The 22,264-nt window shown below is 40.1% G+C and overlaps 1 protein-coding gene across 2 annotated transcripts in view; it reads left to right on the top strand.

Annotated features, from left to right (window-relative positions):
• The first annotated feature begins 10,892 nt into the window (after positions 1-10,892).
• Positions 10,893-22,264, top strand: part of BTBD10 (BTB domain containing 10) — a 45,852-nt gene continuing 34,480 nt past the window's right edge. The window contains exon 1 of one of the 2 annotated variants that reach the window (XM_060766777.2): positions 10,893-11,361. The gene's annotated coding sequence lies outside the window, so the exon portion shown is untranslated. The remainder of the gene's footprint in view (positions 11,362-22,264) is intronic. The other variant, XM_060766784.2, reaches the window with a different exon arrangement.

Genomic DNA, 22,264 nt, shown 5'->3' with positions numbered 1-22,264 from the left:
AACATTTAACCTACTGATACATCAATTAATATAATTTTATTGGTATCTATTTTTATTTTGAAATTTACCAGTAGCTGCTGCACTTCCCACCCTCGGCATATACTTGAGTCAATAAGTTTTCCCACTTTTTTGTGGTAAAATTAGGTGCCTGGGCTTATATTCGGGTTGGCTTATACTTGAGTATATCCGGTAAATTGCTCATTTATCTTTGAAGTTGCCTGTATGCAAATGCCCAAAGTAAATATGATAGAATCCATCCAGTTTGCAATTGCTTCAATAGGCTTAAAATAGAATGGAGTAGGTGAGCAGTATGGATCAGAATGCTATGTTTTAACTATTGTCCCTCCACAAAGGTCCTAATTCAGCTGAAGCCCTCTGCACCTGCTATTTTATTTGGAACAAATGTATCTAAGGGTGCTAGTAAGAACCCTTCATGACATAATTAAGCACCTGTAGGAGGACCCATTGAAACTGGAACTGCAGCTGAAAGCAAAGGGTTAAAACTGCATCGCTAACAGTGTTCTGGATCTTTCCACCCTCCACATGCCTACTCAAGATCCTTAAAAACAACCCAGGCAATTGCAAAAGGCTGTGAATAGGATGGGACGTAGCTTCACCCAAAGATATATAATTAAAGTTTAGGTTGTGAAAGCGATGAGGTTGTTTTTAATCCCTCCCAATCTGTTTTCATTACAGGAAGCGATCCGTAAGTGAAATGCAGATTATGCACAATTTGGGGGAGCACCTACATTCTGCAGACAGGCAAAACTGGCTCATTGAGAGATTGCAAACTGTGCACCATGCTCCCTTGGTTGCTGAAGAAAGAGCTGTTGATGCTAAGCCCCGTGAGACCAGAAGCTGGAGACTGCATCCTGAGCACGTTCAGGCAAAGATACAGAGGAAACCAAAGGATTGGAATAAAGGTTATAGAGACAGTATGTCCAAAACAAAACCACAGTGAAATACCATACTGTTGGCTTTCCAGTTAACTGCATAGAGTAGTGAGCAATTAGGGCATTTTATTATTTATTATTTATAAGACAATGACATCTAAGGACATGTCTGCATAATGCTACTATTTCGGGAATAAGGGTGCTCATTCTGAGCATTTTACTCCCATAGACTTCTTTGGGGGTAGCAACCACGTAGTCCTCCAGCTGTTGTTCAACTGCAGGATACATCTGGAAGACTATGTGATTCCTACATTTGATCAATGTGTAGAGGAGGTTCTGGCTATCAGAGCTTCCTTGGGCCCCATCTGCACTGCCATATAATGCAGTTATATAATGCAGTTTAACTGCATTATACAGGTCTATACTACCATATAACAGTTAAACAACATGATATGACATTATAGATGGGGCCTCAGTTTTCTATGCAGCTTACAGAGTAACTTGTAAGGACAAATCTATACCCAGTATCTCAGAGATTAAAAATGGGGCATGTATAGCAGTTGAGTGTAGTTGAGATGGGAAAAATATAAATGAGGAAGAACATGCTTCTTAGGAGAGGCTGCAGCAGGGTTTCTTTTCTTTTCTTTTCTTTTCTTTTTTTTTTTGCCTGAACCTATTGGGGAGGGCTGGATTCCATCCTCTTGTCTCCTCTCTCTGTACTGAGTTAACGGAATACAACCATTTTTCACTCTTGACTCAGTTTGCAGCAACTGAATGAAGCCAAGGACAGAGGGAGAATGTGGTAGGAGGAGAAAGAAACAAGAGCATTTAAGAAGTAGTTGAAAAGATAGGGCCATAGAGAATACATTGATCTTATGCCTGTCAAACTGAGATACTTGGAGGGTATGAAGCTTGTCTGACTCATCTGCTCTGCGAGTTTCTTCTTTGGGGGTAACTGGGAAGTGAATGAGAAAATCTCTTGATTTTTCTAGGGTGTTTTTTCCTTATAACTTCTTCCAGGTGCCATGCTACTGAACCTGGTACATAAGCATGTGCAGTTGCTGTATGGACAATCCTGAGCTGGTTCATAGATAACTAACTCATCACATCAATAGAGAGATGTCTGTACTTGTTTCCTGACACTGATCTTATCATGTACACTGACTTCTAGAAAAAGGCCATGCTGGGCTTAGTCTCAAAATGCCCATCAATCCTTTGTCAAAGTATAAGATCACACAGATCATGTCAACAAAAGTATATCTTCATAAATCTGATTGCATTCGTTGTTGTAATGTTATGTATATATACTTAACAATAAGGTTCGTTGAAATGATCAGGACTTCCTTCTAAGTAAATATGCATAGGATGAAGCTACTAGATATGCTATGAAGGAGAACAAGTTATAACAAATAACATGAAAACCAGTGAGGCCACATCATGACATAAATATAGCTGGTAGTCCAAATTTATCCAGGACAGCAGATATGATCTGGATTACAGAATATGGAGCAGAGCCCATTAGCTTATGGTTTCCCGGGTTAGCAAATTGGATTTTTCTGTATATATTGGTAAATATATTCAGAGACTATCACAGAAAGAAAAATAAACTTTTATAAGATTCAGTACTTTATGCATTTTTCACAAACTAATAATAATGTCAAAATACATTTGCCATTCTTTAGACTAGAAATGGATGTTCAAATAAAGAACTGGCATTCATCATAATCAGACAGCAAAAGAAATTTTGGTTCCTTAGACATATATGACAAAATTTTGATTGAAAGCCAAAGTATTTTATTGTACTAGACATGTTCCTGCATAAAGGCAACTCATTGCAACAGGCCACAAAGAACTTGCATGTCGTTCAGTGCATTATACTTGGAAGAAGTGTTCTAAGAAGAAATAGGGTGGGTTTGTGGGACTGTGACTTTAAAATGCACTTTTTATTTATTGATTTGCTGCATGTTCATTTTAAATTTACATAAATGTAGTTTATTTCTTAAAATCTGTGATTTGCTAATGCATTGTCAAATAAAATGGACCAAAAGCTCTCAGACAGCAGTAGATGAAAAGCACAGAGCTCCGGTTTTCCTGTCATTATTTATATTTGGAGATATATATGGATTGCATTTTCCTTTATCGTCTCTCTGAACAGGAGAGTGAATCAAACTGGTTAAGTCTAGACTGTTTGGTGAACTTTGGTTCCAATGAAATTAATTTAAATATTAATCTTGACTAAGGATTTTATCATACAAGTCTCTTAAAATGGCTTCTGCTGCAGTAAATCTGTTTTGCTTAAGATGGAAGTGTGCCTGCCTAGCCCCTCTTCTTATTGCACAAAGCATATCTGAACAAATATTTGAGAAAACATAAAGCGCATATATCACTTGAGTCAAACTCAAGATTTGCGGACCGAATCCAGCCTTCCATGTCATTTTCTGTAGCCCTCTAGATGCTGGACTACAACTCCTGTATTCATCAGGAGTTAATGGGAGTTGTGTTATAGTAACACTTGGAAGGCTGCAGATAGTTCTGTTCAGTCAGGAGAGTGGGGTTTTTGTGGGGTTTAGGCACAAAGCTTCAGGATATGATATCTAACATTAAAATGTTAGCCACTCTGAGTTCCTCAATGAGGGAGAGAGGGCAGGTATAAAACAAAGTAAAAAAATAAAATGCCTTTAAGCTTTCCCCAACCTCAGAGCCACGGGTGCTGCTGAGCTGTAATTCCCATCACCCCCAGTTTGGCTGATAATAAGAAGTCATGGGAGCTGCCATTCAATAATATCTGGAGACCCAAACTTGGTAAAAACTAAAGAGCACTGACGACAATGTAAAACATAAAGTTGGTCCTATGTATCTACAGATTCTCTATCCATGGATTCAATGGCCCTTTGAAGACAACCATAAGGCTGAAGTGACCCTTGATAAAAATGAGTTTCACACCCCTGACACAGACCTTACTGCAGTTGCATGGATGTGTCGACTCCCAATCTGCGCTGCCCCTGTCTTTGTACATGCCCCTTCTTACTAATGTAATAACTATATAATTTCAGGAATATAGAGCAATGGTTCCCAACCTGTGGGTGCCCAGATGTTTTGGCCTTCAACTCCCAGAAATCCTAACAGCTGGTAAACTGCCTGGGATCTCTGGGAGTTATAGACCAAAACATCTGGGAACCCACAGGTTGAGAACCACTGCTCTAAGGCTTAGAAATTCAAGCTGCACACACCTGAGCTTTCATTTTCCCCCAGTTCCAAATCACTGGTCATATACAACTTAAAAATGGATGATCGGGGGAGAAAAGTTTTTGCTTTGCAGAAGACTACCAATAACATGCCCACAAGGAATGACACAACTCCAAAAATCCTTTGCTGAAACTGATTTCCCTTATAGCACCGCAGAACCCACATTTTAAAGCACTTTTAACACACATTCAGAAATCAAAAGATGAGAGGGAACTGTTTTCATTTAATACAACTTTAACATGACTTGAAGATTGGTTTGGGATGAGTTTAGGATGATGTCATGTGCTAGTGTTTGTATTCATGTCTAAGGAGCCTACAACATGGCTTACATGCTTGCGTGATGATTCCTCAGTGAAGTGCCACTGAGATCAATGTGATCTAAATTCAGATAATTTACACTGTAATCCCTACTGAATGCTTACTCAGAAGAAATTCCATTATGTTCAGATGGGTTTACTTCCTACTACATTTTTGGGATGCTTCCTTATAGAGTAATCTGAAACAGGCAAGAGGAGTATTTCCATGATGGGAGAAGAACCAGTTCCTGGAATCCTCCACTTTACTACAGCCAAGATAGGAGCTATGGTGGTAGTTTCCCCTCTCTTGCATTTTAAAAACAATATATACACAAATAACTCTGGGTACATCATTGATATAAGCACTTATTCTGGACTTCAAAATGATTAATTGTTTTTAATAAAATAATACATCATCCAACTATGGCATTTCTTCAGACTTGTGCTACGCACAAAAGTGTCGGTGCTTTTTCTTCATTGAAAGGTTTGTTTGGCTATTAGCCAACAATGATATGCAAGAGACACCTGAAGCTACATCATATTGATTATGCTATTGGCAAGGCATGCTGATGAGGCATTTAAGCAGCCACAAACCCTGTCACTCAAATGAAGATTAAACAAGTTTACTGTCTCTTCAGATCTCCAGTGTGTCAGAAGAGAAACATGCCTTAGATACATTTAGAATAGTTGCCTTACTACAACCATCCAATGTGCCACTATTTACCACTACCCTCTTTTTAATAAATACATCTAGGTCTTCCCATTGATATGGACAAGGACCCAAAATCTAATCATATGCAGTGTGTCACTTTGCTATTTTAGACTTTACAAGATCTCTGTAAGTAAATAAGTGTCTGCATATCTATGGAAAGAAAGATTTGTTTACATTTTTCTTCCTTGTCTTAAAAAAAAGTGTAACTTAGATATAAACAATAGGATATAATAGAATAAGTAAAGGTAAAGGTTTCTCCTCGCATTAAGCTAGTTGTGTCTGACTCTGGAGGGTGGTGCTCATTTCCATTTCTAAGCCAAAGAACCAGCATTGTCCGTAAACACCACCAAGGTCATGTGGCCCGCATGACTGCATGGAGCACCGTTACCTTCTCACAGAAGCGGTATCTATTGATCTCACATTTGCATGTTTTCAAACTGCTAGATTGGCAGAAGCTGGGGCTAACAGCAGGAGTTCACCTCACTTCAGGATTCGAACCACCAACCTTTTGGTCAGCAAGTTGAGCAGCACAGTGGTTTAACATTGGAATGTATTTTAATTATGTTTAATATGTATTAATTTTAATCCAATTTATTTTTAGTTAACATTGTATGTTTCAAGGCACGGTTGAAGGTACCTTTGGGTAGAGAAAGGCAGGATATAAATAAGGTAAATAATAAATAATAACCTGCTGCCATGATAGGAAAATCACGAGTTCCTGAACTCCTCCACTTTTTAACAGTCAAGATAGTAAGTGCAGTGCTGGTTTTATCTCTCTTGCATTTAAAAAGAATATGCGTAAAAAGACATACATACTCTATGAAACAAAGGCATATAGTACAAATCCACATGACTGTGGCTTCAACACTCACATAAAGCACAAGCCAGCACTTGAACAGAGTGGTTTCTACTTCACCATTTTATGAATCCACGTGCCTATAAAAATAAAAATAACTTTAAAAGTTGTACCACAAAAGAAGTGAAGTGATGTGTCCTGAAATTATAACAATGTGTAACTTAGGCATATAATTTTAAAAGATAATTGAGAAAAGTACCTAGTTCTTTGCATTCATGGCGATGATAATTTTATTAGACTAACAAAAAAGCTACAAAATTAATCATACTAGCTTTTAAAAACTGGTGGCAAACAAAGAGGATAAAATATTGCGCAGAGAGGAAAAAGTGAAAGCATTCTTATGTGTTTTTGAAGGTTTTCATGGCCGGAATCACTGGGTTGCTGTGAGATTTCCAGGCTGTATGGCCATGTTCCAGAAGCATTCTCTCCTGACGTTTCACCCACATCTATGGCAGGCATCCTCAAAGGTTGTGAGGTTTGCAAAAAACTCTAAAATCAGGACAGCAAATAAAGAACAACACTCAAAAACGGGGGAATTCCAGACAAGAAACAATCAGGACCAGCTAATCACCTCCCAACAAAGGATTCCCCCAGGCAGGAAATAGCCAAGTTTTGAAGCTGCAAGGCTATTCAATGCTAATAAAGGTGGCCAACTGCAACATTCACACCTGCCTCAAAAAGACGAGAGTTCTTTCTCCCACCTTGGACATTCCACAGATATATAAACCCCACTTGCCTAGTTTCCAACAGAACTCACAACCTCTGTGGATGTGTGCCATAGATGTGGGTGAAATGTCAGGAGAGAATGCTTCTTGAACATGGCCATACAGCCCAGAAAACTCACAGCAACTCATTCTTCTTATGGTCTGGTTCTTACAGAACAAATTCTTCTTCAAAATATTGGGAAGAGGATACAGAAATGATGTTACTATTATTGTATTTCAGGCTGTGGTCATCTGTTGTTTTGATAGACCAACAATGGAGTTTCGCACATGCAGGCATGAAGCAACTGCCCCCCTACCAACGTTGGTCCTCCTTACTCAATTCAGCTTAAACAAGCCATGCCTGATTTGATTCCATTGTGAATGCAACAAATGACCTGAACTGGGTTCGTGACATTCCCATGACACTCAAAATCAAACATAAAACCAAACACTCAGAAGTTTATTAACAGTTGAGACACTAGAGGGAGTTATTAGAGCTCAGAAATGAAGTTATATTTCAAGGACCTTGTTCCTATTGCTTCTGCAGGCAGATCAGATGACTAGACCTACTTAGAGCAAAGTCATTAAAGCCAGCCAGTAAAACTGCTGTGGATAAATCTGTAAATGGAAACGGGAACATTGTCTACTCTCTTTTGCTGTGAACAATTCAGTGTCATCATCTTCTAGGACTTTGTGACCTAAATCATATAAACTACACTTGGTTGCAAATTCAGAGCAGACAGAACCATGTCTATTATTTCATTCATGAAACATATGTACATACCACTTTTTGCTGCAATCATGTCTTACAATCTAAGACTGATGCTAGAAGAGAGAAAAAGCAGGGAAGGAAAAAGGAAAACATGTAAGTCCAAATACTGAAACATTAGGGAGGTTACATAATGAAATTAGATGATTATTAGGTGCTCAGAGAGACAGCTTTGGGGGAGCAAGACTCAAATGAAAGCTCATTCAAGTGAACTGAAATTAGTTTCGATTGCCTCACCTCCTCAATATTAGAATAGCTGTAGCAGGATGCAGTATTGCAATGAGAAAAGGGATGGTTGACGTTAATATAATAAGGCGCCATGGTGGCACAGTGGGTTAAACCACTGAGCTGCTGAACTTGCTGACCAAAAGGTTGCCGGTTCGAATCTGGGGAGCGGGGTGAGCAATCACTGTTAGCCCCAGCTTCTGCCAACCTAGCAGTTTGAAAACACGCAAAAGTGACTAGATCAATAGGTACTGCTTCTGAGGGAAGGTAACAGTGCTCCATGCAGTCTACGGACAATGCTGTTGTAAATTAATGTGGATGCTTGTTTAGATTTTATGTTATTATATGATTTTATTTGACTATGCGTAGTTTAATTTATTGATGTTAGCTTTAATTTGATGTTAGGTTTTAATGTTATTTTCATATGTGGAGGTTCTCTGGAATTTTATGCATTTGTTTGTTCTACGAAAGCATTGAATGTTTGTTGTTGTTATGTTGGAATCTGCCATGAGTTCACTCGGGGAGATAGAATCATAGAGTTAGGAGAGACCTCGTGGGCCATCCAGTCCAATCTCCTGTCAAGAAGCAAGAAAACAAATAGTAGTAGTAGTAGTAGTAGTAGTTGTTGTTGTTGTTATTATTATTATTATTATTATTATTATTATTATTATTATTACCCCTACTGTGGGAAAGTAATGGTGCTCCATGCAGTCATGCCAGCCACATGACCTAGGAGACATGTACAGACAACGACGGCTCTTCGGCTTAGAAATGGAGATGAGCACCACCCCCAGAGTCAGACACGACTAGTCTTAATGTCAGGGAAACCTTCAGCTTTACTAGTATAACAACAACAACAACAACAACAACAACTTTATTTATATTCCGACCTATCTCCCCTGGGAGACTCAGGGCAGATTCCAACAAATAAAAAGGCAAACATTCAATGCCTCAATGACAATAAGTGCAAATATAATAACTCAGGATAACCCCACATAAAAGATAACTTAAACCTAACAACTATAACTTAAATAAAATGTAATTTATCAAAAATTATAACTAACATAAAACGTGAACATAAAACATCCCAATTAACAAAAGCACCACAAAGGTTCACAGATGTGTGCATTGATTGTATGACCAATTACGTTAAATGGGCTAATGTGGTCTAACAAGGCCTGAATGCATTTATACTCTTCAATCAGTAGTCTGGTAATAGTCTCTCTTCATCTAATCCTCCTGATAAAAAGTGGCATTTGCCCTTTCGATGGTATGAGTGTCAAATAATGTTTCTTTCCTTAAAGATCCAAACCTTTGACCTCATTTTAAATTTATAAAAAGGTTTGCTCAGCGTATTGCTGCAGGAGACAACCCTTCCTTGTTATTATGACTTGATATATTTCCTAAACTCGTTAACTGCTTCTGCATATTAAATAAGGTATGCAGGGAAAAAGATACCACGTAGAGATAAGGACCTCCCAGTTGGAATATACAAAAAGGGTTAATCTGATCCAGCATGTTTTGTTAAATCTTGCCTAGGGATAATGTGATTCCAAGTTTCAAACATGTCTGACTGCAAGCTGCATAAAATCCACATTGAATTGGATTATATGGCAGTGTGGACTCAATCCAATTCAAAGCAGATATTGTGGATCATCTGCCTGGATATTCTGGGTTATATGGCTGTGTGGAAGGGCTCTAAGACTTTGTAACACACACCACATACCAACAATGGAGTGTTAGTGATAAAGCCAAGAACATGCTGAGAATCAGGTATGGGGCCCTTTCTAGTCCTTTGGGTTTACAGACAATTTAAGGCAGAGCACTTGCCATCAAGCAAGAGAAAGCAAAGAGCTTCTTGTTTATTTCAGTCATCCCATTGTAATGTTGCCCCCCCCCCCCCCAGGTTGGTGCAATGGATTAGACCACTCAGCTGCTGAACTTGCTTACGCCGGCTCTTTGGCTTAGAAACGGCGATGAGTACCACCCCTAACTAGACTTGACTCGACGTCAGGGAAAACCTTTACCTTTACTATACTCATGGGCAAAGGTGTGATAGCTGGAACCCTATGCATAGCTGGAACCCTACACTGGTTGCACAACGTGGGTCAGAATTAATTAAGGGAAGACATCAGTGAGACAGTGCAGCGACTGAGAGACGCAGCTAAGACAGGATAGTAGTGAAGTAATTTAACACAGGTGCAACAGGATAAGAGTGAAGTAATGTAACAGTTATTTAATGTTAAATGATAAACAACAGCTTACAAAGACCTTAAACAGGATAGAAATGAGCAATCTGTGCCAAAAGATTATTAAACGCGTCCATGTTGTTGCCAAACATCTGCCTCCACATGAATTCATCCAGATGACTGGGCAACATGTCGTCAGTGGTGCCATTCATCTGTTTGAAACGATTCTTAGCTCGTTTCCAAAAATTTTCCACATGATTTGTGCATGCGCCAGTTTGTGGGTCCGTGAAGTTTTGACTGTGGTTTACAGTTAAGTGAGTATACAGCGGGACTACTGGTAGTGCCGCAATTCCACTGTACGCTTGCCACTGATCAGAGTGTATAACTGACCCGGGTTGTATATAGCGAGTAACCAGCGGCAAAAGCGATGCTGCAGAACGGTCCTGCACCAACTGTAGGACACCTACTTTCCTGTTGGTATCGTAAGCACCGAAAACCCATCGTTCCCGAATGGCGTGGCCCCGGTGTTTCTTGCGGCGACAGATAACCCACTCGTCGATCTCCACAACGACTTGAGGTCCTCCAAGTTGGATAGGATGATACACGAGCCAGCGGGAACAAATGTCGCGGAAGTCTACATACCACTGAACAACCGTCTGGTGGCTCACGTTCACGAGGTGCTCGGCGGTCGTCACGGGGATGCGGAAACTCCAATTGTATGCTAACAGCACAAACTCCTGAAGAGGTATCTTCTGCCCGGCCAATAACGAATTCTGTCGGATGCTGCTTTTTTTCTTGTGTGATGGGCAGCGCCACACGACACCATCATTCGTGTCGCTCCTCTTCACCAGCGTCATGGGTAGGCCACATCCAGGCTGTCCACAAATGGGAGGGTGCTGTCCAATAATCCCACGTTCCTGCAAAAAGCTTACAGCCAGCTCAGTGGTGCGAAACTGGTCAATAAACTGGATTTGATTCATTTTTTTAAAACCACTGCTCGTATTTCTCGCCTCTTTTTTTAAATCTTTCCTTCCAATGCAAGTACGTGTTTGAATACTTTTACATAGGATATCCGGTTAGGCTACATCCGTATGCTTCCCTGTTTCCTGTCCCGCTGTCTGCTGAACTAGCTTGGCACGACACTGTCGCAACACCGGCGCCTCTCACTTGCTCTTACTTGTCTCGCGCACATCTTCCTTTTCTGAATTCTGACCCAGCGAAGCTCTCTGACTTTTTGCCTCTGTCTCTGTGCGCGCGCTAGTGTTTACGTGCCTCGCGAGCCGCTCCCGGAAGCGAAGCTGCCAAACATCCCTCCAACTCCCTTCGCTTCCTATACCTGAAGTATCGCGGGATTATCACTTACCCGCAGTACATTTCTCGCGAGAGGGCTGAAGATCAGCCGGGCCTAGTCTTTTACCTCAAGCGGCGTCGGTGGCTGAGAGGAGGAGGAGAAGGGAAGCGGGCGCAACAGGTGAAGCTTCTCTTCCCCAGGAAGGGACAAGGGACGGGGTGTCCAGAGAGGGACCGAGAAGGGAGCCGAAGCACTGGCGGCCCTCGGGAGATGCGTTATTGGCGTGGCTGGCGAAATGAGAAGATGGCCTGCCTGTCCATAAAGGGAGCTGTGGCTTAGAAGTGGGGAGGAGGGGAGATACGTGTTGCCTGTATGTGGGAAACTTGGAGGGATCCATGACGCGTGTATGTGGAAGTATATGAGGGACCACGCGATGGAGGTACGTGAGAACATGTAGAGCAGGCACGGGCAAACTTGGGCCTTCCAGGTGTTTTGCACTGCAACTCCCACCATTCCTCGCAGCCTCAGGCCCCTTCCTTTTCCTCCTTAAGCAGCTGAGGGGAATGGTGAGAGTTGCAGTCCAAAACACCTGGAAGGCCCAAGTTTGCTCATGCCTGGTGTAAAGACAGCGTGATGCGTGTATTCCAGAGCTTGCGTGACATGTATGCGCGAGGAGCATCTGAGAACATCAGAATCGCGTGTGCTGGATTGATAGATGCCGGATAAATGTGGTCTCTCCTTACTATTGCTATTCAAAATAGGCCTGATTCATACTTTACTGTAATTCATGAACTCTGTTTTGGCTTGATAGGAATTAAAAGCCAAGGAAAAACAAGCTTAATGTAACACAATCTTACTGCATTATAAAAACTACTGAATTATATTTTACCGTATTTTTATTGAAAATTGTAGTATTATTGCTTTGGAGATTTGGGGTTTTTCTTGCCAGTTGCTTATTAGTGAAATGCATTTTCAATGTTATATTTGTATACTTAAATTTTTAATCTTGGTAGTTTTATTAGTACACTTTTGATTTGGAACGGCCTGGACTACGTTTGTTGGATTGTGTGATTTTAGTGTTTACATTGATATGTTTTTAGTTCCATGTTTTAATGTTTTAAATGATTTAATTGTATGTTATTTGCGTTACATTAGGTTTCTGTATGGTAGGCATTAAATTATGTGAAGCATTACAGTGCAACAAATTATTAATTTGGAAACCACTTGGAGTCCCCTGCTAGGGTGAGGAAAGTGGTATACAAGTGAAGTAAATAAATAATTATTCATTTATTGTTTATAATGATTTGATCTGTTTGTTATGTCTTGTTGGCATTGAATGTTTGCCAGGAGCCCTCAGTGGTACAATGAGTTAAACCCTTGTGCTGGTAGGACTGCTGACCAAAAGGTTCAAATCCAGGGAGTGGGGTGAGCTCCTGTCTGTCAGCTCCAGCTTCTCATGCAGGTACATGAGAGAAGCTTCCCACAGGATGGTAAAACATCCAGGCCTGGGCAACGTACTTGCAGACGGCCAATTCTCTCTCACCAGAAGTAGTTTCTCCAGTTGCTCCTGACATAAAAAAATGGAATTTTTGCTGGCCTGAGTCCCCTTGGGAGATAGGGCAGGATAAAAATAAAATTATTATTGTTGTTGTTGTTGTTACTATTATTGAAAGTTGATTGCTTGCATTCCATTTAACTGGCAGTCTGCTGTACCAAAACACATGGAGCATTACAAACAAAAAGGAGTAAGAAAATATTGGCAGAATTACGTCTAGGGAGATCAGTATTAGATTCCCAGGAAACAGATCAAGTGCATTCTATTTTAGCATTTTTTTAAAAACCTTCTGTGAATTTAGACACAACAATATGTTAGTGCCCAATGTTCTTAAATGGAAATTAGCTTAAGAATAGTGAGTTTAATTAAATATCAAAATCATGTTCTCGTTTCGAAGCCAAATGAAGTGGGTGGTGCTGTAATATCGTAAAAGATTTTTACGTTGATTTATACCTCTCAGATATAGATAGGAGAATGAGCATAAAAGGCTTTATAAAGGAACTGCCAATCAAACACCCACATAATGTTGTATGTATGGAGAGCATGTTTGCGTTCAACTTGATGTTGACGTTTGGTGGCCATATGAGTTTCAAAGGGACACGTGGGCATATATGGGATGCGTCTTTAAGTCACCTGTCAGCTTATGGGAATTCTGTGAATTTCATGGGATTTTTAAAGACAAGGAATAATCAGACGTCATTTGCCATTGCCTCCCTATGAATATAGCCTAGAAGAACTGATATTTCCAAATACTAACCAGGCCTGACTATGTGTAGCTTTAAATATTAAACTGGATATAGTATTTTCAGGCTGTTTAGATATGTATATGCATAGGAGCCCATGCATGCTTTAGTGGTGGCATGTTCCTTAGAGAGTGGCTGGCAAATGGAAAAACAAATTGTAGGAGACTGTTTAAAATTGAATAAATGAATAAAAATGAATACTGAGCAAAAGGAGTCAAAGGTTGAACCAGGTGGCATGCATTGGGCAAAAACATGCTGAGAGGGTGTAGGCTTTGGTTTTAATATAAAAGCATTTATGGTACCCGTTATTTCATCTTTCATGTACATCGCTGGTAGTTACACTTGGCTTTGTGTTGTTGTTGCATTACATGTCTGCTCTTAGATGAATGTTGTATTATAACTCTTGTCTGTTTGAGGTAGGTGTGAATGTTTCAATTGGCCACCTTGATTAGCATTTAATGGCCCAGCAGTTTCAAGGTCTGGCTTCTTAATGCCTGGGGGAATCCTTTGTTTGGAGGTGATTACCTGGCCCGGATTGTTTCTTGTCTGGAATTCCCCTGTTTTTGAATGTTGTTCTTTATTTACTGTTATAATTTTAGAGTTTTTAATACTGGTAGTCAGATTTTGTTCGTTTTCATGGTTTCTTCCTTTCTGCTGAAATTGTCCACATGCTTGTGGATTTCAGTGGCTCCTCTGTGTAGTCTGACATGGTAGTTGTTAGAGTGGCCCAGCATTTCTGTGTTCTCAAATAATATGCTGTGTCCAGGTTGGTTCATCAAGTGCTCTGCTATGGCTGACTTCTCTGGTTGAGTTAGTCTGCAGTGCCTTTCATGTTCCTTGATTCATGTTTGGGTGCTGCGTTTGGTGGTCCCTATGTAGACTTGTTAGATATGATCTCACTAACATTCCTAGCGAATATACAGTGGAAGTGAAGAACAGATTTGAAGGACTAGATTTAGTAAACAGAGTCCCAGAAGAACTATGGACAGAAGTCCGCGACATTGTTCAGGAGGCGGCAACAAAGTACGTCCCAAAGAAAAAGAAAACCAAGAAGGCAAAATGGTTGTCTGCTGAGACACTGGAAGTAGCCCAAGAAAGGAGGAAAGCAAAAGGAAACAGTGATAAGGGGAGATATGCCCACTTAAATGCGCAATTCCAGAGGTTAGCCAGAAGAGATAAGGAACTATTTTTAAATAAGCAATGCATGGAAGCGGAAGAAGACAACAGAATAGGAAGGACAAGAGACCTCTTCCAGAAAATTAGAAACATTGGAAGTAAATTTCAGGCAAAAATTGGTATGATAAGAAACAAAGATGGCAGGGACCTAACAGAAGCTGAAGAGATCAAGAGAAGGTGGCGAGACTATACAGAAGATCTGTATAGGAAGGATAATAATATCGAGGATAGTTTTGACAGTGTGGTGAATGAATTAGAACCAGACATCCTGAGGAGTGAGGTTGAATGGGCCTTAAGAAGCATTGCTAACAACAAGGAAGCAGGAGACGACGGGATCCCAGCTGAACTGTTTAAAATCTTAAAAGATGATGCTGTCAAGGTGATGCATGCCATATGCCAGCAAATATGGAAAACACAAGAATGGCCATCAGACTGGAAAAAATCAACTTATATCCCCATACCAAAAAAGGGAAATGCGAAAGACTGCTCAAACTTCCGCACAGTGGCCCTTATTTCTCATGCCAGTAAGGTAATGCTCAAGATCCTGCAAGGAAGACTCCAGCAATACATGGAGCGAGAGTTGCCAGATGTTCAAGCCGGGTTTAGAAAAGGCAGAGGAACGAGAGACCAGATTGCCAATATCCGCTGGATAATGGAGAAAGGCAGGGAGTTTCAGAAAAACATCTACTTCTGCTTCATTGACTATTCTAAAGCCTTTGACTGTGTGGATCATAATAAATTGTGGCAAGTTCTTGGTGGGATGGGCATCCCAAGCCACCTTGTCTCTCTCCTGAGGAATCTGTACAAGGACCAAGTAGCAACAGTCAGAACTGACCACGGAACAACAGACTGGTTCAAGATTGGGAAAGGCGTACGGCAAGGCTGCATACTCTCACCCAACCTTTTTAACTTGTATGCAGAACACATCATGCGATGTGCGGGGCTGGATGAATGCAAGGCTGGAGTGAAAATTGCTGGAAGAAACATTAACAACCTCAGATATGCAGATGACACCACTCTGATGGCCGAAAGCGAGGAGGAGCTGAGGAGCCTTCTAATAAAGATGAAAGAAGAAAGCGCAAAAGCCGGGTTGCAGCTAAACATCAAAAAAACCAAGATTATGGCAACAAGAATGATTGACAACTGGAAAATAGAGGGAGAAAATGTGGAGGCCGTGACAGACTTTGTATTTCTAGGCGCAAAGATTACTGCAGATGCAGACTGTAGCCAGGAAATCAGAAGACGCTTACTTCTTGGGAGGAGAGCAATGTCCAGTCTCGATAAAATAGTAAAGAGTAGAGACATCAGACTGGCAACAAAGATCCGCCTAGTCAAGGCCATGGTATTCCCTGTAGTAACCTACGGATGTGAGAGCTGGACCTTAGGGAAGGCTGAGCGAAGGAAGATAGATGCTTTTGAACTATGGTGCTGGAGGAAAGTTCTGAGAGTGCCTTGGACTGCGAGAAGATCCAACCAGTCCATCCTCCAGGAAATAAAGCCCGGCTGCTCACTGGAGGGAAGGATACTAGAGACAAAGTTGAAGTACTTTGGCCACATCATGAGGAGACAGGAAAGCCTAGAGAAGACAATTATGCTGGGGAAAGTGGAAGGCAAAAGGAAGAGGGGCCGACCAAGGGCAAGATGGATGGATGGCATCCTTGAAGTGACTGGAATGACCTTGAAGGAGTTGGGGGTGGTGACGGCCGACAGGGAGCGCTGGCGTGGGCTGGTCCATGAGGTCACGAAGAGTCGGAGACGACTGAACGAATGAACAACAACAACAACATGTAGACTTGTCCACAGCTGCATGGTATAAGGTAGACTCCTGCAGAGGTGAGAGGATCCCTCTCCCTTTGCTGAATGTAGCATTTCTTGGATTTTTAGTGGGTTTGTAGATAGTTTGTATGTTGTGTTTCTTATCAGCTTCACTATGCTGTCAGTGGTTCCCTTGATGTATGGTAAGAACACTTTTCCTCTGGTGGATCATTGTCCTTACTCTCATGGCTTGTTCTTGGTCTAGCAGCTGCTGTCTGTGGTGGAGTATCCATTAGGCTGCAGAACCCAGTTGAGGTGGTTCAGTTCACCTTGGAAGAGATGGGGTTCGCAGATTCTTTTGACACAGTCTGGCAGGGCTTTAATTGTGCTTCTTTTTTTTGACTTGGGTGATGGTTGGAGTTTTTATGTAGGCATCTATCCATGCGTGTAGGTTTTCTGTAAACCGTATGGACCAATTGTTGATTGGGTTTGTGGATGACTAGGACATCTAGAAATGGCAGTTTTCCTCCGTTTTCTTTTTCCATGTTGAATTGGATGTTTGGGTGGATCCTGTTAAGGTGGTCGAGGAACTTGTTTAGTTCTTCTTCTCCATGGTTCCAAATAGTGAAGGTGTCATCCACATATCTGAACCATATAGTATGCTTTTTGTTGCTGTTTCCAGGGCTTGTTTTTCAAACTGGTCCATGTAGAAAATTGCTATGACTGGGCTGAAAGGGCTCCCCATCAGTACTCCGTCTTTCTGTTCATAGAATTCATTGTCCCACTGCAAGTAGCTTGTGACGAGGCAGTGGTGAAACAGGGCTGTGATGTCTGCTGGGAGGTTAGAGGCACCACATTGAAGCTGATCAGTTTGTCGTTGGTGTTGAGCTTGAGGTTGCTGATTTTTTCTATGATTTTTTTGACAATAAAAGAAAAGGGTTTTTTTTTTTTAAAAGAAGGCTTCATAATTTAACCTATTAGAATCAATTTAGGGAATTTATAAATAATAAATATCAGGTCAGAAGGAAGAATAGCAAAACAATGTAATAGGAAGGAAGATTGACACTATATGAATGTTTCCAACCCAAGGGATGGGAAGTTACTAAATTGGGAGGGGTGAGAGGATAACTATTGTATAGATGTTAAGATGTATTGTATTGTTTTATGTATATATATTGATTTGTTTCACTGTTTTTTATGAATATGTTAAGTGAAAATAAAAACAGATTAAAAAAGAACTAAAACATTTAAAATCTTACTTTAAAATAAGTATTAAAACATATAGTACTATAAAAGCAATTTGTTAAAAATCAGTTTCCAATGATTTGCTGAAAAAGAAAGGTCTTAACCTGTTGCCGAAAAGACAAAGACAAAGAAGAAACCACCCCAGCTTTCCTAAGGAGGGACTTCCAGAATGTGGAAACAAGCCACAGATAAGACCTCTGTTGTATTCCTACCAACTGCCTATGAAGCAGTGAGAGAAAGGGCCCATCTACTCTGTAGTATTAATGAAGTTTAACACCACTTTAACTGCTGTGGCTCAATGCTATGGAGTCATGGGGGTGTCGTTTTACAAGGTCTTTAGCCTTCTCTGCCAGAGAGTGCTGGTGTCTCACAAGACTACAACTCTCAGGATCCCACAGGATTGCACCATGACAGTTAAAAACAGACAGCCCCCGAGTTGCAAACATCCGACTTTCAAACTACTTATAGTTTGGAACTGGGGTGACAAACAGGAAGTGAGAGAAATTTACCTCTCAGAAGGGGAATCCACTCTTGAAAGTTATCATGTGAAAAAGTGTCTCAACTGAAGCTTTATCACCAATTCTTGTTTCCAATTGTCACACAGCGACAGAAAGTGAGATGAAATCTGAATGGGGGCACTGACAGCAAAAGAAATGTTACAGGGATATGAACCTTTCCCTATGCTATCCAAAGTTAACTCTTATCAACCTATCTACCTACCTATCTATCTATAGCTGGAGTTACACTTAAAATGTATCTGTTCCTACTTACACAGAAATTGAACTACAGAACTTATCTTGTTCATAACTTGGGATTGTCTATAGCAGGAGTCCTCAAACTAAGGCCCGGGGGCTGGATGTGGCCCTCCAAGGTCATTTACCCGGCCCTCAGGGTCAACCTAAGTCTGAACCGACTTGAAAGCACACAACAACAACAATCCTATCTCATCAGCCAAAAGTAGGTCCACACTTCCCATTGAAATATTAATAACTTTATATTTGTTAAAATTGTTCTTCATTTTAATTATTGTATTGTTTAAAGTATTTTTGCACTACACATAAGATGTGTGCATAGGAATTCATTCATGTTTTTTTTTTTTCAAATTATATTCTGGCCTTCCAACAGTTTGAAAGACTGTGACCTGGCCCTCTGTTTAAAAAGTTTCAGGACCCTTGGTCTATAGTGTCACTCTGCATTTGTTCTGTAGTGAAGATGCACATATAGGAAAGCTCCTCCCTGCAGATCTTAAAGCTTGGACCTAGACTGGGCCTAAGCTGTTTAGGGCTTTATAAATCTGAATCAGCCATGGTTTTTGCTGTGTTGACTAAGGTTGATGATAGTTCTTGTCCATTGATACATGGAAGGCCACAAATTGCCCAAACCTGCCCTATAGCCTTGAATGCCATTCAGACCAGTATTATGAGAATCAGTGAAATAAAGATGTACTAAGCAGCAATACAAAGCAGCAATACAGCATTTGGTATTTGTTGAAATAGTTGAATATTTCCAAACTTTAGAATGGAAATATCCTTTGATAGGAAAGGTTCCCATTGTGTTTTGTTTATGAACTGTTATCTGAATTAAGCTAGAGTTCAGATTCTAGTTTTTGGAAACCTAAATATCTGTATATGTTCTACTAGTAGACTTTTCTGGGGCTTTGTTTTAGCAAGTAAGTTCAAATCTTTCTTGGTTTTTTTTTGTTTTTGTTTTTTTGCAAAGTGTGTTGTGAGTTTTCGATCATGAATAATCTACACTGTAACTGTTCTTTTTAAATTTGAGATGAATATACTTATTCAGGGGAATAGATTAAGGCTGCATAATGCTTTCCTCTTCTTGTCTTTCCTCTTCTGTCCAATTCATCTAGTATTTATTGGCTTCTGAGTCATTCGTTCAACAAACTTCATGTCAGTTTTATTTGTATTTCACTATCATCACCAGAGAGGAAGTAACTTCACTCTATAGTTCTAGTTCCCCTGACATTTCCTTCCACCTACCCCACCCTCCACAGATTTTAAAGGACAGGTGAATCACACCATATTTGTTTCAATGATTGAAACCTTCCATTGAATCTAAAATGGATCCCACCCATTGCTTTTAATGCCACATGACATCCTTTCATGGTTTTTTGACAAAAAATTGGACTTTACCTTTCTGGTTGATAAGGTAATTGCTGTTCGGTCCTTGTATACTTATATAATCATGGTCAAGGTCCACTGATCTGGGGATTTTCTTTCATAGACTAATGTATAAAATGTAGCAATAGATTAGATATTGTTAGCTGTCTTTGTGTATAATAGACAAAGGCAAATGCCTTAAAATTTCCTCCTGAAAAGTCTATGTTTCAGAGCTATTCCTTTATCTTTCTGGAGTGTATTTTATTAGCAAAGCATTGATAATTTGTTTATTTGGAAATATTTGTGTACTTTTAAAAATATCAAAGAAATACATAGCAAATGTTGTTAGTCACCTGGGGAGAAAGGTGGGGTAAAAATAAATAAAAATAACATTTGAATTCTTTGAGAAGTTCAAGTAGAAGATATCACATTGGATTCCGGGAGAAGCTTGTCCTAATAAAGGGAAGCTTGCTCAGACATTTTTCATGTATCAAAAACTAAAGAGAATTAGAACAGGTTATATTCACTGTAGTGGCTCTTCTGACAGAAGGTACCGCTACACTGAATGCTCTGTGTGAAACAGCTGTCAAGTAGAAGTCCAGAAGTATGTGTGGTACCAGGAGGGTACTTCCAGATAATTTTAAAGACCTAATAGGTCTTTAAGGGGGAAAAACCCATTAGATAACAAGTTCCAATGTTGTTTAGGGCTTATAAACTAACAGTGAAGTCCTGTAGCGAAGAGGCAGCTAATTCAGTTCTTCTAGCAGAAAGGTTATGTATTGGTCATAGCTTTCTCTATTTGGTAGTTTTTGGAAAGTATTCTGGACTTTCCAGGAGGGAAGCACTGTGGAGAGCACTCCAGTAACCATCCTTGAAGCGACCAAACTCTGAACTGGTACAGCCAAGATATCTCTGTCAAAGGATAGCTACAGGTAGCATGTCAGTTTATGCTAACACATGGCAGTCCTTTCCACTGAAGGCATTTTGATCTCTAGTGACAAGAATGGGTCTAGAAGTACTTTCATGCTACAAACTTCATCCTTCAGAAGTGTTGCTACCCATCCAGATATCTCCCACCGACACAAAGCCTCCATCTTCCTAGTATTTAGGTTCCATTAATTGGCCCTTAATCAAAAGTTCCACCTAATTCAAATACAATAGGAAAGAGGACTAAGTTGCCATCAGGGTTATTGATAGCACTTGACTTAAAATATCCTGATGACTTCATGTAGATAGAAATCACAGAGAACCAGATGTTATCCAACACCCTTATCCTCAGCAAGAGGCTGAGAAACAAACTTCCAGTGTTCTCTGGAATTGTCCTGTGCATAGCAGCAGAATCAGCCCCTTCGGTTCTTCTTTCACTGAACCAGTGCAGAAGAATCTCATAATTTGATGGTGTCAAAAACCACTAAAAGATTAAGCAAAAATGTAAAGGCTGACCTCCATTATTTCTGTCTTACAAAAAGGTTTATCTGTTGCGCCAATCAAAGCCAGATGCAGTCTGACAATCAGACCCAAGTCTAGATTGAAATGAGTCCAGATAATTGGTATAATCCAAAAGTGTTTGTGACTCTTTCAAAACTCTCTCAAGGGGTTTTCTTGTTAAAAGTGTTTGCCACTGTCCAGGATAATGAATTTTATACTTGTGTCCTTTGTTTAATCTCCGTTTTGTGTATTTTAATATGTATTTTATAGAGATATCTTTTGATATGTATATTTTATAAAACATATTTTTATATGTGCAATTATTCTGTAATCTGCCTCGAGGAGAGGCAGGTAAGAAATGATGATGATGATGATGATGATGATGATGATGATGATGGTGGTTAATGGGGTCCAAAGAAGAGGCCAGCATATGTGGTTAGATGTGTTACTGCAAACTCCTGACCTTCATAAACTGAAATTGATTGCAAACAGAAGGCCAAGGCCATTGGATTTCTTGGTTGGAAATACTACAGCAACAGCATCATTCACTGTGGAGATTAGCAATTTATTCTCAGAGTTCAGTTTCATTATAAATCATTTAGATTTATGATCCTAATATATTTGAGAACAATATCATTGGTTGGACTGTTGAGAGGGAATACACTGAAAATGGAGGTGTTTGTGAGGAGCATTTAGTTGAATGTATAATGTGAAGAGAAAAATACAGAAACGAGGTGGAAGGCTAACGAGAATGGGTAGGATTATGTTAAAATGAAAACAGGTGGGAACAAATTAATGTAGGGTGATTATATGTACCTAAAGAGTTTTCTCTTCTGTTTACTACAGCATGCCAAGATCCTTGGACTTAGAATCTATAGAACAGGGAACTTTTTAGTTATTAGACTCGCATTAGCTCTAGTAGACAAAAGGGATCGAGATAGAAATCCTATGTTTCCCATAGAGCTGTGAGTTCCCACATGGTGCAGTTCCAAATAGATGCAGTTACAGGTTGTGTTCCCCCCTTTATCTAGAAATCCAAAAACTTGAAAAACAACAATTCAGCCCTA

This window comes from Anolis sagrei, chromosome 1 (assembly GCF_037176765.1).
Source record: "Anolis sagrei isolate rAnoSag1 chromosome 1, rAnoSag1.mat, whole genome shotgun sequence".
In the NCBI taxonomy this organism is placed as follows: Eukaryota; Metazoa; Chordata; class Lepidosauria; order Squamata; family Dactyloidae; genus Anolis; species Anolis sagrei.
This window is presented reverse-complemented; position numbering and strand designations above follow the sequence as displayed.